The 6,821-nt window shown below is 37.6% G+C and overlaps 1 long non-coding RNA gene across 1 annotated transcript; it reads left to right on the plus strand.

Annotated features, from left to right (window-relative positions):
- Positions 1 to 976: 976 nt before the first annotated feature.
- Positions 977 to 3,130, plus strand: LOC131466067 (uncharacterized). The gene is made up of 3 exons (XR_009241380.1): positions 977 to 1,083; positions 1,343 to 1,549; positions 2,890 to 3,130. It is a non-coding gene; the product is annotated as an uncharacterized LOC131466067 (long non-coding RNA).
- The last annotated feature ends 3,691 nt before the right edge of the window (positions 3,131 to 6,821 follow it).

A 6,821-nucleotide genomic window follows, 5' to 3' on the forward strand; every position in this document is an offset into this window, starting at 1 on the left:
GGTCGCCACAGCAGGTCATCTGCCTCCATCTGAAAAACCTCACCTAACTGTAACTGTAGCTGTAGCTGTAGCTGTAACTGTAACTGTAGCTGTAACTGTAACTGTAGCTGTAACTGTAACTGTAGCCGTAACTGTAGCTGTAGCTGTAACTGTAACTGTAACTGTAGCTGTAACTGTAACTGTAACTGTAGCTGAAGCTGTAACTGTAACTGTAGCTGCAACTGTAACTGTAGCTGTAACTGTAGCTGTAGCTGTAACTGTAACTGTAGCTGTAACTGTAACTGTAGCTGTAACTGTAACTGTAACTGTAGCTGTAACTGTAGAGGACGTTTTTTTAAAGAACTTTATTGAACTTTCAAAAGTGGTCAGGACCCTTTTCACTGCAGATATTTGTCGACAAACACAGGTTTTCAACAGATTGTCAGTTTAGAATCTATAATCTAATCTTTCTTTATGTATTTCTATGTAGTATTTTTGAGTATTTCTGAGTATCTCTGAGTATTTTTGAGTATTTCTGAGTAGTATTTCTTTGTACTTTTTAGTATGTTTGAGTATTTCTGAGTAGTATTTTTGAGTACTCTTGAGTATTTCTTACTTGTTTTTTTAGTATTTCTGAGTACTTTTGAGTATTTCTGAGTAGTAACTTTGAGTACTTTTGAGTATTTCTTAGTACTTTTTTTAGTATTTTTGAGTATTTCTTAGTACTTTTGAGTATTTCTTAGTACTTTGTAGTATGCTTGAGTATTTCTAAGTAGTATTTCTAAAGTTATTTTCATTAAAAAGGTCAAATTGACTGTGATTCATATGTTTGTAATATTATTTGTAACTATTTCTTTTCATTGTGATGTAATATAATGTAATTTCTGTAAAGCTTGTTGGTTGCCTGCTCATCTGTCATAACAGTCGTCCAATCGTGAGATACCGGGGTGGGACATGCAGTATGCAGGTTAGATCTATATGGACAGACTGAGAACGTCAGAAAGACGACATGGGTGATTTGCTGTAATGCGGGAGTATTGTTCTCTTGCCAGGGTAGATGCAGAGTTTGTCAACGGTACATGGACATACAAAAGCATAGAGAAGGTAAATGTTTATAATGTGGTAATAATGGACTGTGTTACTGCTAGTAATGTTGCAATGTGAATGCTAAACGTAATTAGCGATTAGCTCGCGCTAGCATGCTAACGGTTGTTTTACACATGTTAAGCTATTGTAGCCTCACGTTACTTGTTTTGCTAATTGTGTGCTACTGTTAGTTTGCTATGTGAACTCGGAATGAGCTCATGGAAGCGCATAGACTGTCAATATGACTGGTTAAGGGACATGTATGCGTGTTCGCCAGAGTACAGGACCAGAATAAACTTCTTGGACCTTGTTTGCCCTCGGAGCAGTAAGCGGCAGGTATCGGCTGTGAGTGAGAAGCTACGTGGGTCAAGGCCGTGGTCACGAGTTTTCTATTTCCCTCATCCATCCAGCCATCCATCCATAACCTCCCTACTCCCCTTCCATCACCCACACACACAGCACACGCTAACTGAGGACGGACAGTGTGAGTAACAACGTGCAGTTATTTCTTTTTATTTTACTTATCTGAGTGAAGCAGTCACTGAGTTTTTGACCTCACCGAACCTGCGCATCGAATTGGGCCCGCATCTTTTTATTTCAAAGACCGTTTAGACTTTAAGTATGGTGTGAATATAGTCATTAGTTTGGGCATTGAACTGTTTTTTTTTATTTATTTCAAGAATATGTGAATGTTTCTGAAAGATCTGTGAAAATATGGAAACATTTAACAAGTGCCAAGCTTGGCTTGTGTGTAATACAGCTGAGTTATTTTAAGTACTGTGTGTGAGTGATAATTGCAATTTATTATACATATTGATCGGGTTTAAAATAAGTATTTTTGCTCCAGTTATTTTAAGTTGTTTCGTCACCACAAAACCAAACTGAAAGAACCCAGAACCCGCCCAGAGTGATGAATTAGAACAGTCACATGAGTAGAGTGTTACACTTTTTAGTATGTTTGAGTATTTCTGAGTAGTATTTTGAGTATCTCTGAGTATTTTTCTGCATAGTATTACTGAGTATTCCTGAATAGCATTTCTCAGTAGTATTTGTAACTAGTATTTTTGAGTACCTCTGAGGATTTTTCAGTATTTCTGAGTAGTATTTTTGAGTCTCTCTGAAACAGAGTGTTCGGACATGAGACTATGTTGAGTGACAGATTGATGGATTTAAAGACCTTCAGATAAAAAGGAGTAGAAAGAAGGGGGATATATAAATATAACACAGAGGAGTCGTAATCCAGCGATATCACCCCTCCAGGGCCAGAAGGGGAGGCATAAAGGAGCGTAAACGGTGGGCTGGAGTCAGTCAGTCAATCTGGAAGCTAAATTAATATGCAACAGCCAACGCTAATATGCCCTTTGAGGAGGCCTGGCATATTGTGCTCAAGACTTTAAGCTTGTGAAGAAGCCTGAAGGCAAATTGCTATGAATAACATGAAATACAATATCATGCTCAGTAAAGTGAAGGATTTGTATGATGCTGCTGCTGCTGCTCTCGTGAATCTACTCACGCTTGTCTTTTATCTCCTCTGTCGCCTGTTTTTACCTCAAATTAACTCACTTTTTAAAGTGGAACTAAAACACTTTCAGGTGTTTATTATGCATCCAGTTCATGTTATTCATGATCCAGGTCTAAAATCTTCTAAAAGGAAATTAAATGATTACATGGAGTAATAAAAATACTGCCCTCTCTGGTCAAACACCAGCTACTGCAGTCAAATTCTGACGTTGCCTTTCTTCAGCTTCTTGTCCAATCACCACAAGGCTTGTTGTCCCAGACTCCGCCCCCTTTTATAAATGCTGTTTCTTTCTCATCTTTCAGATTTCACTACCAGACCACGCCCACTTCCCCCCTCCCCTTCCTCTCCTTGTTTTAAAATCAGGTATTGGGCGGAGTTGACTTCACAGAAGAATTTGAGAACAATGTCAATCTGATATAAAATTATATTTGTCTTTGTTATGTCTTGTGATCGATGTAGACACATTTTAAAGTATATATAATTTTGCGTTCATGTGATATTTTCAGGTTTGATATTTTTGGTAGAATCTGATCCAGTGATTTCGACCTTTGTGTTCATGTAAAACTTATTTTTTGCTATATTTGACACTTTCTTATATTATTTTTTACTTTATCGTAATATTCTGTTATGGCTGTATTCTTTAGGAGTTGTAAAGTGCTGCAGTAAAACAATACTTTCTCAGTTTTTTGGGATCAATAACATATTATCTCTATGTATTATAAAATATCTATCTTTTTTTGTAGCCGTTTATACGTATGTTAGACGAGACTCTTGCTTGAAGGAGGCGGCCACTGCTTGAGAAAAGGAGGAGTTAGAGGAAGAGGAGTCATCTGTTCTAACTCATCTCGTACTGGACCTTTAAAAAGGTGTATAAATCATCAGCTGATGTAGAATCGTGTTTTTGTTTTTTCTTCCTCTGGTTTGACCTACATTCTTTTCATAATCTGAAAATCAACACTCGTAAATTACCAGGTTACATTCATCAAACATCCCATAAAAACAACATCATTAAATTTACCACAGTGTCAGCACAGAGGGAGAGAGGCTGAGACAGAGAGAGTGAGAGGGAGAGACAGAATGAGATAGTGAGAGACAGAAAGAGAGAGAGGAAGAGAGAGTGTTTGACAGCGTCCGTGTGTGTGTGTCTCTGTCTGACTGTCTCTGCCTGACTGTGTCTCTGTCTGACTGTGTCCTTAAGCTAATTGGCTAGTTAGCTGGTGAAATGAACGTCAACAGTGAGCTACTTATTTATAGCTGTAAACGTTACTATTAACGATGACGATTTCATTAGCCTTAGCACACATATTTTAACGTTATAACAGCGATGTCATGTTTGAGAAGGAAATGTGACAACTAGGGGGAATTGATAGGTTTTTATCAATATTGTCGATTCTACCTATCAATCCAATTCCTTATCAATTCCTTATCGATTCCTGAGTAGTTAATCGAATGGAAAAAAGGACTTCTACACAGTCTTCTGAACCAAAAGCAACCATTTTATTTTTTCCCCAAAATGATGTATGTACAAGACTGAACATACTTAACAAAACCATGACAAGATTTGGTGTAGAAAGAAAATATAGTCTAAATAATTTAGACTGATACAATAAATAAAAAACAGGGATAGAAATGTTATACTTGCTAAATGCTTGCATGCTTAATTACAGCTTAATGCTCCTTTTCTTAAAAGGGATATTGTAAATGAAGTAACAGTGGACATACAAGTCCTCTTTAGAAAAATAGTCACGTATGCCACAATAACATTGTTCATGTAACTTACTGCATGTTTAAACCAGATTTCACTAAAATTGTTGCTTAACACTCCTTTTCTAAAAAGGGATATACAATGTCAATGAAATGGTGAACATAACTACATCCACTTTAGATAAATAGGCATGTATGCCTGCATAACATTTTTTTTTAAATGAAAATAACGCTACTTTAAGCTTGTCACAGTACTCTTAATGTACATCAGCAATTCTTATGTAAGAATACAAGCATGTCTGCCTTTTCTGGGAGGATTCTTGAGCGTTCCACACTGCATGCAGGATATTTAATATGAACGTTAGTAAAGTTACGTTACCGTCGTCAACAGAGGTCGCAGTGGAGCTTTGACCAGAAACATTAGCACTCGTATGCAGACGGTCAAACACATGACATTCTTGGTACCTAATGCCATGCTGGGTTGACAAATGTTTCAACATGTTGCTAGTATTTGCACCCTTACACGATATTAATGCATTGCACTCATTACAAGCAGCAGAATTTTCTGCCTGTTTGGTTAAATGGAGCCAGACTTTGGATCTCTTTCTCCTCTCCATGACGCTTCCTCGTGTGGTGGGAAGATCCGAGTCCAAATTTCGGGGAAACCGGAAAAACATCGTGCAGTGAAATGTGAGAATCGTTAAGAACAATCGATAACGTTGGAGGCGTACAATTCTGATGGAATCGCCATCCCTAGTGATAATGTTAATGTTTTATAATATATATTCATAGTGCATAGCTTTTGGTTCCATTTTACAAAGCACTAAACATTTACAGCTAAAAATGTTAAAGTGAAAAAGCCAGAGTTGTGCCTTCATTTTATTTTATTTATCACATTATGTCAGAAATGCTGCTACAAGCTGCAAAGTATCATCTTAATTGTCTTTATTTTTAGTTAGCAGATACCTTAAACACTTCAAGCTGGAAGCTAATGATGGCGATATAAGTGCAGCTGCATGCTGCTGCTGTTTAAGTATGATCCCATTAGTTGACTAATCGCACAAATAATCGGTGACTAGACGATTATCAAAATAATCGTTTGTGGCAGCCCTAATGTTGAGGACATTTTGTTAAAACAAAGACTTTAAAAAAAATAAAATAAAAGTGAAGACATTTTGTTAAATTGAGGACATTTTATTAAAACAAAGACATTTAGTTAAAGTGAGGACATGTCAGGCTCCGTGGATTGTTTAAAATTTGACTCGTTTCTACTTTTATTAACTCTTCTTTAATCTTATTTTTTTCTGGTTGTGCTTTAATCTCGTAGGAATGTGGTTTAAATGTCCCAGATTAAAGACGTCCAGCGTACAAACGCAGGTGATAACCTTAATAAAAGATGACAGACGACACCAGGAAACAAATTACAGGCTGACACATTGCACACATGCTGTCACCCTGGGTTGAAATGGCAGACGCTGCAGTGTTTTATTATTTATCGAGTTAGTTGATGAAATGTCATCTTTGATGATGCGACGCTCACAGAGAGACGCTGAAGTCTCTGAAGTGTTAACTGACACGCGTCGCTGCCGTAGCCTTAATGCCAAGAGCCGCCACTCGTCTTTAAATATTGAAGGTCTACATGAGGAGGAACATGGACTCCTTTGTGCTGCCTGTCATTATTAAACATATGTCGACGGGTGTAAATTAATTGGGTGGAGAGTTATCCCTTCTCTCTGTCTGTCTTTTCTTTTTTGTTCACTGATTAAAGGACGAGTGTGAAACCTTTCACAAACGACACTTCGGTTTAAATCAAAAGCAGAAAAGACCAGAAACACACTGAGTATAATAAACTCTGACTTATTTTAAATGTATCACTTATACATATTAATTTTGTATAACATATTCATATTGAATATGTTGTTACAAAAACTGACTTTTAAGAAAGTAAAAGTAGTATAAAAAGCCTTTGTCTCAATAAGATATTACAGCGTAATTATAATTAGCTATAATTATCAGTGCTTTGGTACATATCTATCTATATATATATATATATATATATATGTATACATACATATATTAGGGGGCCACACGGTGGTGTAGTGGTTAGCACTCTCGCCTTGCAGCGAGAAGACCCGGTTGGAACAAGGGCCTTTCTGCATGGAGTTTGCATGTTCTCCCCGTGTGTGCGTGGGTTCTCTCCGGGTACTCCGGCTTCCTCCCACAGTCCAAAAACATGCAATGTGGGGATAGGTAAATTGGACACTCCAAATTGACCATAGGAGTGAGTGTGAGAGTGAATGGTTGTTTGTCTCTATCTGTGTGTGGCCCTGCGATGGGCTGGCGAACTGTCCAGGGTGTACCCCACCTATCGCCCGATGTAGCTGAGATTGGCACAGCACCCCCCGCGACCCTCTGGTTGAGGATAAAGCGGTAGATGATGACTGACTGACTGACATATATTAGGGCTGTCGATTGATAATTTTTTTTTTAGCTAATTAATCATACAATTTTCTGTAATTAATCGCGAAAA

The sequence above is a fragment of the Solea solea genome, chromosome 9, assembly GCF_958295425.1.
Source record: "Solea solea chromosome 9, fSolSol10.1, whole genome shotgun sequence".
Lineage (NCBI taxonomy): Eukaryota > Metazoa > Chordata > Actinopteri > Pleuronectiformes > Soleidae > Solea > Solea solea.